This window comes from Carettochelys insculpta, chromosome 18, assembly GCF_033958435.1.
Source record: "Carettochelys insculpta isolate YL-2023 chromosome 18, ASM3395843v1, whole genome shotgun sequence".
Lineage (NCBI taxonomy): Eukaryota > Metazoa > Chordata > Testudines > Carettochelyidae > Carettochelys > Carettochelys insculpta.
This window is the reverse complement of record NC_134154.1, coordinates 3,181,898-3,191,884: the sequence shown is the minus strand read 5'-3', so window position 1 is coordinate 3,191,884 and position 9,987 is coordinate 3,181,898. Positions and strand designations below refer to the sequence as shown.

At 51.2% G+C, this 9,987-nt stretch overlaps 1 protein-coding gene across 4 annotated transcripts in view; it reads left to right on the top strand.

Annotated features, from left to right (window-relative positions):
- Positions 1-579: 579 nt before the first annotated feature.
- GGT1 (gamma-glutamyltransferase 1) overlaps positions 580-9,987 on the top strand; it is a 57,008-nt gene continuing 47,600 nt past the window's right edge. For 3 of the 4 annotated variants that reach the window (XR_012648052.1, XR_012648051.1, XM_075013066.1), the window contains exon 1: positions 594-721. The gene's annotated coding sequence lies outside the window, so the exon portion shown is untranslated. Of the gene's footprint in view, positions 722-9,987 lie in introns of all 4 variants that reach the window. The other variant, XM_075013067.1, reaches the window with a different exon arrangement.

Sequence of the window (9,987 nt, the reverse complement as noted above, 5' to 3'; positions counted from 1 at the left end):
GGAAGACGTTCAGCCTCTTTTCCTGATGGGCATACAGGGTCCAAGTCTCGCTCCCATAAAGGAGGGTGCTGAGGATGCCGGCTCTGTAGACTTGCATTTTGGTGTGAGTGTACAGCTTGTTGTTATTCCACACTCTGTTGCTGAGTCTGGACAAAGTTGTGGCCACTTTTCCGATCCTCCTATTTAGCTCAGTGTCCAACGACAGGGTGTCAGTGATGGTGGACCCGAGGTAAACGAACTTGTGGACGACCTCTAACATATAGTTGTCAATGCTGATTGATGGGGATTCAGCAACATCCAGACCGAGTACATTTGTCATCTTTAGGCTGATGGTAAGCCCAAAGTCCTTGCACACTTTGGAGAACTGATTCAGCAGTTTTTGAAGCTGGTCTTCTGTGTGAGACACTACAGCATCATCGTCTGCGAACAGCATGTCTCTGATGAGGACTTCCCACACCTTAGACTTAGCTTTCAGTCTTGCAAGATTAAACAGTTTCCCATCAGATCTTGTGTGCAGCAAGATGCCCTCTGTTGAAGATCCAAAGGCGTGCTTCAGGAGGAGTGCGAAGAAGATTCCGAACAATGTCGGAGCAAGCACGCACCCTTGTTTGACGCCGCTCCTGATTCTGAAAGCACCCAATAACGCTGCCTGTGTGCCTGAGCTTGTGCTGTGCAGAGAGGAGCAGTTTGCAAGGTGTGAACTGGGGGAGTGCCCTGCCAGGTGAGCCTTCAAGGGCTGATTAGACTGGAGGCAAGGCTTTGAGCCAGGCCTAACCAGCTAGCAGCTCTCTCTATAAGAAGGGAGCTTTCAGCGAACACTGTGAGCAGTGAACAGGGGCAGCAGCTAACAGGGAAGGGAGTTTGCCTCTGGGCAAAGCGTCCTAGAGGAGCTTGGGTGAGTGTGGGATTTGGGGGGCTGTGTGGTGAGCTGGTGGGTTAATGTCTGTCTGTGCAGCTATGTTACTTTGCAGAGAAGCATGCCCTGGGGTTTTTGTAACTCCCAGTAGTTATCTAAAACAGCCCACGGGGTGGTGGAATTCATTGGCTGTTATCTATCCCAGTTTCTAAGAGCTGTTATCTATCCCCAAGAAGTGTGAATTTCGAGTTTCAGGGGATGGGACTACTTGAGGGTTAGTAGGTGGGTATGACATACAGACAGAAACGACACTCTGTCCTGTAGAGCTCGGAGGCTCAGCGGATCACGCTTCCCAGAGGAGGCAGCTTGCGTTCAGAACTTCCCGGTCATTGGGTCAAAGCCCTTTTGGGGGTTCTGGGGCGTCTTTGCCTCTGCCTTACACGTGACCCTTACAGGCTCATGAAACTAAAACATAAACACATCACCATATAGACGGACTTGCCACAGGACAGGATACAAACAGACAGAATACAAATAGAGTTAATGAGAGCATTTACTGAGAGCGTATACCTACATAGTTAAGCAGATACAGGAATAAGACGCACTGTTGCATCATGTTACTTCAGCTAACTATACTACTAATACAGATTTTTTGTGGTACCGTTAGGTATTCATACCCTACTCTATCTAACTTGTGAGCAGGTGGGAGGAGCGGCGAAGAGTGATCAGGCCTTGTTAGACAGCATCTGGTCTCTCCAGGATTCGGGAGTTCCTCCTCCTCCTTACGTTGTAGCCCCCCCTTTATAATCCTGCCGTTTGCTGGCTCTACCCGAGGCCTGACACATCTCAGCCTGGTTGCTTCTGCTTCTCTTCGCTTGCAGCCCCCCTCAGCCCCCTCCCCATTTTACCCAACTATATATCTCATCCTTATTTTTTCCCTTTTTAAGGTACACAGCTGGCTCCTCTGGGCTGATGGGTCAGAGGCCATGGTCTTTCCTGTTTTCAGGCCTCTGAAACAATTTAGGCTGGGAGGATGTGGATGCTGCTGAAATTACATACTGCTGTTAATGCAGGCTGTATGCAATCCAGTAAATCCCAGTGCTAACTGGTTTAGACTTGCCCAATTTACTCGGTTCCTCAGTTCTTATCCTGGGGTTAATGTTTTAGCCATTTTGTGCTGAGGCATATTTCTTTATAGTATTTTAAAGGGGTCTCTGTACCCTGCCTCCATCCCACGTACCTCACCGCATTGTTCAAGTGCCCATGCAATTCACCCTAACATGCCCGAGCGTGGTCGGTCACTTAGGGGTCACCAGGTTATTTTGCACACATCTCTTGGTTCCATCTACCAGTAACGACTTACGTCTCCAGGGCTGTCAATACAGTACCTTTCACAAGCAGTAAATCAGTATTAAATGGACAAGTTCTTGTTTCTTCAGTCAGTGACTAACTAAGGTTCTCCTTTGAGCCTGTTAATTGAAAAGTAACTAGATGGAGGGAACTCAACCTTAATGATCAAGGGAGTGCAGAGCTCATACAGTGAGGAATTCCTCAGCGTGCTTTTCAAGAGACATACAATTAATTATTACTAGTGCTGAGGCTGTACAATGGCAATTGGAAGAGCAATTATTGCTGCTTGGGAAACTGCATGAAAGGACAGGAGTGGTTAAAGATTTGCACTTGTGAGAACTAAAGGGGGATTACAGAGTTTTTTAGCAGATGATCACCTGGGACCTAGAAGTGACAAAGCTCTGTTGATGGGATTGCTTATGGACAAGGATACAGCAGACTGGCTCTCCATATGCATCTTAAATGCACGTACTGACACAGTCTGCCAGACTGTGTACAGAGACCGACAAGAAGGCCAGACCTCTTATTCAATTAAGCAGGAAGCTGGCCAAAATTTTTTTGACATTATGGAGGGGGAAGCTTTTCTACATCTGGCTCCATCAAAAATTTCTAAATATGTTATTCTGATGGAAGTTTCTTCATTTTGATTCACCCAATTGGAAGATCAAATTAGCTTTGATTCAATATTTAAAAATGCCATTTTTTGTTTTGGGAAGATGAAACTTTGATTTATGTACTTCCAGTGTTTAGGTTTTTGGGGAGCCACCCAAGTGAAAAAGTTGGCAAGTACCACATGGGATCACCACTTAACACCTTCTCCACCCCCTTTGTTCCTTTGGGAGGAAGGAACTACATTTGAACCTTAAATCAAAGCAAAAAGAAAATTAGATTAGAAAATACAAGTAACCTGGTGGAAAACCCCTAAATCATTTTCAGCTCTATTTCCAGATCTGAAGAAATAGGTCTACCCCACAAAAACTCATCACCTAATAAATTATATTGTTAGTCTTTAAAGTGCTACAGGAGTACTTGTTTGTTTTGTAAAGATACAGACTAACATGGCTACCTCTCTGTAATGACTATCTCTTGCCATCCTGAAAAACAATTAACAGACCAAGCCGGCGATGTATGATGGTTCTGTTAAGAATGAGGGACTCTACTACAAATTACTTCCTTCTAACAAAGCGTGGAACTACAAATTAAGTACAATGAATGTGTTACTAAATTTGGTACAAAGGGAAGATTTGTAAATATGAATCCTTATGTTCTGAATAATAGTTACTAGTACAAGGGAGTCTTGAAATGTGTATGCACATACTATAGAATATTTGAATGTTACAAATTAAGAGTGGCAATTGATAATTTAGCATAGGGTACTGATTATAAATATTGTTTCTTGATTATATTTCTGAATATTATTCTAGATAACTTCAAAAATGGAACAGCTGGAGTACTTGATATTAGGGGTATTTATTTTATAATGAACTCTGGATATTATTTGAAATCAAATTGGGGAATAAAAGGTCCTACACTTGAAGGCAGGCTGGGAAGAATTCTCCTCAAATTAAGGCTCATAGAAGAAGAATGAAACATGAAATTTAAGATTCAAGATTAATGAAGCTTTGTGAAAATAATCCCCAAATTTTCAACAGAATAAAACTGTTCATTTAAAAAAAAAAAAAAGAATTGTCAGAGAACCAGAATAAAAACTTCAGGTAGTTTTATAAGTATTATACACGTAGGGTGCGTCTACGCTAGCCAGCTACTTCGAAGTAGCCGGCACAACGTCGAAATAGCACGTGTCACGTCTACACGCACCGTGCGCTATTTCGACCTTGAAATCGACGTTAAGCAGTGAGACTTCGAAATCGCTGTTTCTATCCGAAGAGGGGAGTAGCGCCCACTTCGACGTTCAACATCAAAGTAGGGCGTGTATAGACATCTGTGTCCTGCTACTTTGAAATCGCTGGGTCCTTCATGGCAGCAATCAGCTGAGGGGTTGAGACGCTCTGTCCAGCCCCTGCGGGGCTCTATGATCACTATGCGCAACAGCCCTTAAAGCACCACGGACCCGGATTTCCTGTGGCAGGAAGCTGAGAGTGTGCAGGCAGCAGCACATGCACATGGCAGCCCTGCATGCCCTCCACAGACCCCGACCCCTCCAACCAGTGCCATGGCATCCAGCCAGCCCCCAGAGCACCCCCCAGGGCTCCCCCCCCCAAGGGGACCCAGGGTCCCCTGGCCGCCAAACGGGGGGCCAAAAAGTGGCAGGGCCCCTCCTGCTTGGAGGCCGAGCTCTGAGACATGCTGGGGCTCTGGGGTGAGGAGGAGGTGCTCCACGTGGTGGGGGGCAAGCAGTGGAATGCAGAAGTGTTCGCCCAACTGGCCGAGGGCCTGGCCGCCTGGGGTCACCCTGCCCGCACTCTGGATCACGACTGGAGCAAAGTGAAGGAGTTGCAGCAGGGTTACGCCTGGGCCCAGGACTTAGCCAGCCAGTCTGGGGCCACCCCCGCTGCTTGCCCCTATTACAGGGAGCTCAGGGCCACCCTGGGCCCCCAGGACACCTCCTCCCCACCAGGCCACATTGGACACCGCAGCCGAGGAGGTCCAGCAGGCCTCAGAGAAGGAGGCCAGCCCCACAGCCAGCACCACTCCCCAGGGCCCACCTGAGGAGCCACCTCTCAGGACAGTGGAAAAGCACCATAGACCTCCCCTCCCGGAGCACCAGCCAGGCATCCGCCCACCAGGCTTCCCCTGACCGCGGCAGTGGACGGTCAGGTACGTACCCCACAGGGCACACACCCCTGGGCCACAGGGCTGGGGGACCAGACACGACCGGGAGGCCCACACACTCCTGGCAGACCCAGCCAGAGCACAGTCCAGGACAGCAGCATGGCCATCAGTGCCTGTCAGCACCCACACCCATGGACAGCACTGTGCCCTAACCCCAGGGTCAGAGGGATCAGGCAGTGGGGACATCCAACGGGGGCACCACACCCACCAATGGGGACGGAGACCCAGGACCCAAGCGGGGGCAGGGGGGAATGGCCCGCAGGGCAGGCCACAGTACTAACAGCCCTCCCCTCCCACGCTCCCTCCCCGCAGCTGTACCATCCGAGGCCCCAGGCAGCCAGGCACTCTCCGTGGTCCCTGAGAGCCCACCAAAGGCCGGGCACCGCCAGCACCCGGGGACACCTCCAAGGCCAGCAGGACAGGCACGCCACCGCCAGACCCAGGGGATGGCCCCCGTGAACTCCCAGCTTCTGGCGGCTCTCCAGCGGTAGGCAGAGGTGGTCGAGGAGAGGCTTCACTGCGACAGGGAGGAGTTCGCTCAGAGCTGGGCGGCTTGGCAGGAATTCATGGGCATCTTCTGGGACATAGCCGGGTCGCTCCAGGAGGCTGTCGACCGGCTCCTGCCCCCTGCTGACCCCCTGTTGCCCTCCCTGCCACTCCACTCAATGCCCCCCCTGCTGCCCCACCTGCCTTGCCCATTGCCTCACCTGCCACCCCACCTGCCTTGCTGCCTGCCAGCCCCCCAGACCGGAGCCCACTGAGGCTGAAGACCGGCCAGTGGAGGCATCCTGGCCATACCTGCTGGTTGTCCTGGCCCCCAGCCAGCTGCACCAGGGACCATGGACAAGGTGGGAGGGCATGACCCATACTCGCCAGGGGTTGCACCTATCTGCACCCATCCAGATTGATGGGCCGACGGCTGAGCTGGCCTCCCCTTTGTATATAGTTGTCCCCCTTGTATATGGTTGTCTCCTTTCTATATTGGTTCCAGTTTTTTGTTGTGCACATAACACAGTTTACCAGTTTTCAATAATCCACAGTTTTATTTTCCAAAGAACCTGAGATGTGTGCTTTTTGGGGGGGTTGGTGTGCAGGCGATGGGGGCAGTGTGTGGAAAGCCCTCTGGGGAAGGCCAGGGAGGTGCTCACGGGTCTCCCTGATTGAAATGGGCCCACAGGGCCTCACGGACCCGTACCCTCTCATGGTGGGCCTGGAGACTGGGTGTGGCAGCCGGCTGGGGGAAGCCCATGCCAGTGTCAACTGCCCACCCCAGGACGAAGGCCTCCCCCTTGCTCTCAACAATGTTGTGGAGTGTGCAGCATGCTCCCAAAACCTGGGGGATGTTCTGGAGGCCAACGTCCAGGAGGCCAAGGAGGCACCACCAGCGGCCCTTCAGGCGGCTGAAGGTCCTCTCCACCACCTGGCGGGCGTGGTTCAGTTGGGCATTGGACCGCTCCTGGCTGATGGTGAGGTGGCCGATATACGGGTGCATGAGCTAGGGCTGGAGGGGGTAGGCCACGTCCGCCATGAGGCAGGGGGCACGGTGGTGTCCCCCAGAGGGATCTCCCTCTGGGGGATATAGGTCCCCACCTCCAGCCAGCGGCACAGGCCCAAGTTCCTAAAAATGCGGGTGTTGTGTGTACAGCCGGGTCCACCTACGCAGACATCCTGGAAATGGCCCCGGCTGTCCACCATGGCCTGCAGAACCACAGAGTAGTAGCCCCTCTGGTTGATGTATCTTCCCCCACTGCAGTCCGGGGCTCGAATGGGGATGTGGGTCCCATCCAGGGCCCTGAAGCTGTTTGGGAACCCCATGGCAGCAAATCCAGAAATGGCTGTGTCCAGGTCCCCGACTCGGATGACCCTGTGGAGCAGCATGGCATTGAGCACATGGACCGCCTGTGGGGAGGGGACATGAGAGCCCATGAGGGTGTGCAGGGAGCCCCCTCCTCCCAGGCCCTCCTCCCAGGCACCTCCCCACGCACCCCCACACCCAGCCCCTGCCTCCCTGGCACCTCTCCCTCTCCAGCCTCACACCCGGCCCCCTCCATGGCCCCCTGCCCCCCAGTGGGTGCGTGCCCAGGCCTCCTTACCTCCATGACGATGGCCCCGACCGTGGACTTTCCCACTCCAAACTGGTGTCCCACGGAGCGGTAACTGTCTGGAGCGGCCAGCTTCCAGATGGCTATTGCGACCCTCCTCTCGACGGGGAGGGCATGCCACATCCGTGTGTCCTGCTGCCTCAGTGTGGGGGTGAGCCACTGGCAGAGCTCCAGGAAGGTCTGCTGGCGCATGCGGAACTTCTGCAGCCACATGTCGTCGTCCCACTCCTGCATGACCAGCTGCTCCCGCCACTCGGAGCTGGAGGGTAGCTCCAGAGGCAGGGGAGCAGCCGGTGGGGTAGAAAAGAGGGGAGCCCAGTGAACAGGGGCATCCCCATCTGCCCCCTGGGAGGCCCCCTGCCAGGAGCTGCTGGGTGGCCTCCTGTGCAGCACCTAGCATGGCACTTGCTCCCTGGGTGACTACCTGGAAGGTGTCCAGGTGCTGCTGCTGCTGCTGGGGGTCCATAGCTGATGTGCGTTGGTGTGCGAGAGTGTGGCTAGCGCTGTATAGTCCCTGTGCTGTGCAGGCCAGGTGTGTCTCCCCCTTACAAGCCTCCCCCTTACAAGCCAGCTTGCTCGCTGCCCCCCCCCAACTGAGAAGCACACAGGGCATGGAAACAGCTGCTGACAGCTCGGTCTTTGATGCCCTTCATTGAGGCCCAGATGTGCTAGCTCATCGTGACCCTGAGAAACAGAAAGTACAGATAAAAGGCTAACAGGCCAAACTGTCAACAAGGGGGGGGCGGGAACCTCAGGAAATCACCCCAGATGGCGTTGATGGATATGATGACCACACAGCCATCCCAGAAGAGGAAGTCTCCACCCACACAAAAAGAATGTCCTGTACTGCTAAATTGCTTATCTCCTGTCTTACAAGTGCAAATTAAGAATCGCCCTTGTAACAAACTGGTGTCACAAAAGACAGACCAGTACGTTCTGGCACCTTAGATAAGAAAGAATATGTAACCTAAAAGGGGGTATAAAGGTGGGTATAAAAGGTGGGCCCAGCAGAACTCTAACTTTGAGTGCATCTCCACCAACTACCTGCTGGTCGGGTCAGGTGATTGCCTCTCGAGGTCCGCAACTGGGGACGCCCAACCTTGTATTCGTCTTTCCACGGAATTGAGTGACCGATCCGGCTTGGCTACGCTGGTATCGAGAGACGCAGAGAGGGTAAGATATACCCATGCAAGGTCTCCTTTTTTTTTTGTGCACAGTTAAAGAATTAGAGCTCTGTAACTAGATGTCGTCGTATCAAGATATCATTGTGTTAGATGGTAACAGATATCTTTGTATTGGATTGTAATGTAACCTGTTAACACCTGTACTTTGCTAGCATATAAGAAGTAGACAATAGCCTTTTGTAACCACACGCTTATAACTGTAGCTTAATAAACTTGTAACCAGTTAAGATCTAAGCCTGACTGCTGTTACTCTTTGTCAGTGTAACACAGCCGGCACAATAAAAAGAACTGTAACCGTTTGGTTACCACAGCCTGGCCGTAGGTGAGAGTGCTAGGAGCTCCCTGCTCTAACAGTAAAAAACTGGGTTGTTTAGGACCCAGGGGAGTACGTCACTGCACATTACCTGGCCACCGGCTAACAGAGGGGCCCTTTAAAGGAGCGGCTTGCTGTTGCCCTGGAAGGGCTAGTCCAGCCTGTGACCCGGTCCGCAGGCTTTCCTGGCCCCTTATTTTGATGGGGAGCGCTTGTGTGTGTGGACGCTCCGCGTTTCCTTCCGGGGTGGCTCCTTTTGACATTCTCTGTCGTTACTTTGATGCTGAACATCGACGGCAGCAGCCCTGGAGGATGTGTGGACGCTACGTGTCAAAGTAGCCTATTTCGATGCTGTTAGTTCGAAATAGGCTACTTCGATGTAGTGTCCTAGTAATGAAGTAGCCTTACTGTGCCAAGTAAGAATTAAAAATATATCCAGGAAAGAACTGAAATCACATGGGAACCGTAATTTTCCTGAATCACGGACATCATCTACTGGATGGGTAAAAGAATGCACTAACTCCACACCTGCCAAAATGATGGATTCATCTGCAGCCTGAGGGTGAGACACCATCACATTTTGGAAATGACCACTGAAAAGGCACCAAAAACATGACAGTGATCTTTATGGGGATGGTTCAGCTAATCAGTCCATCAGAATGGAAGAAGGATGCATTCTTGGGTGAGTAGAAGCAGCCTTGTCTGAAGATCAACAGGTCCCGAGTGCCCAGTTGTCATGATCTGAGCTAGAGATAGTGGTGACCCACTTCAAGCAAGGAGCAATCTGTCATTTGAGTCATTCTGCAAATGAGTCTGTCATGGACCGAAACCTTTGAGTTTGGGTTCTGGATCCAAAATGCCAACCATAAGCCCAGTTTTGGAAAAGAGAAAACTTTCCTGAAGATCCGAGATACCCAAAAGATCCTCTCACCACTTGAGAAAACTCTAGAGGCAACTAAATTAAGAGTGAGATAATCCTAATCTGCTACAAGAGTGAAGGGACGGGGAAATCACTATTTATTGCTAAATTATTCCATAGACAAATTCTACACTACAAAGGTTACTACAAAGGTGACACAGAACTTGGCTCTGGAGAGCAAATATTCTGCTTTCCTAGGTCATTGAATGAATTGGAATTCAGATATTTGTTCCATAAATCCAGATTTTTGTGCTGAAAGGATTTAAACTAGAACAAATACAAAACAGATCAATTTAACAACTTCCAGAGATGACTACTGAGATTCTGGCTGCAAAGAGTGGAAGGAAAGGCCATTCCAGAAGCAAACAAAAGCTATCGCATTGAATTAGCATTAAGATTTTGAAATCTTCCTCCTAAGAGCAATAACTGGATAAGTTTATAGGATTTGGATTGGACTGTTTGAGGATAAA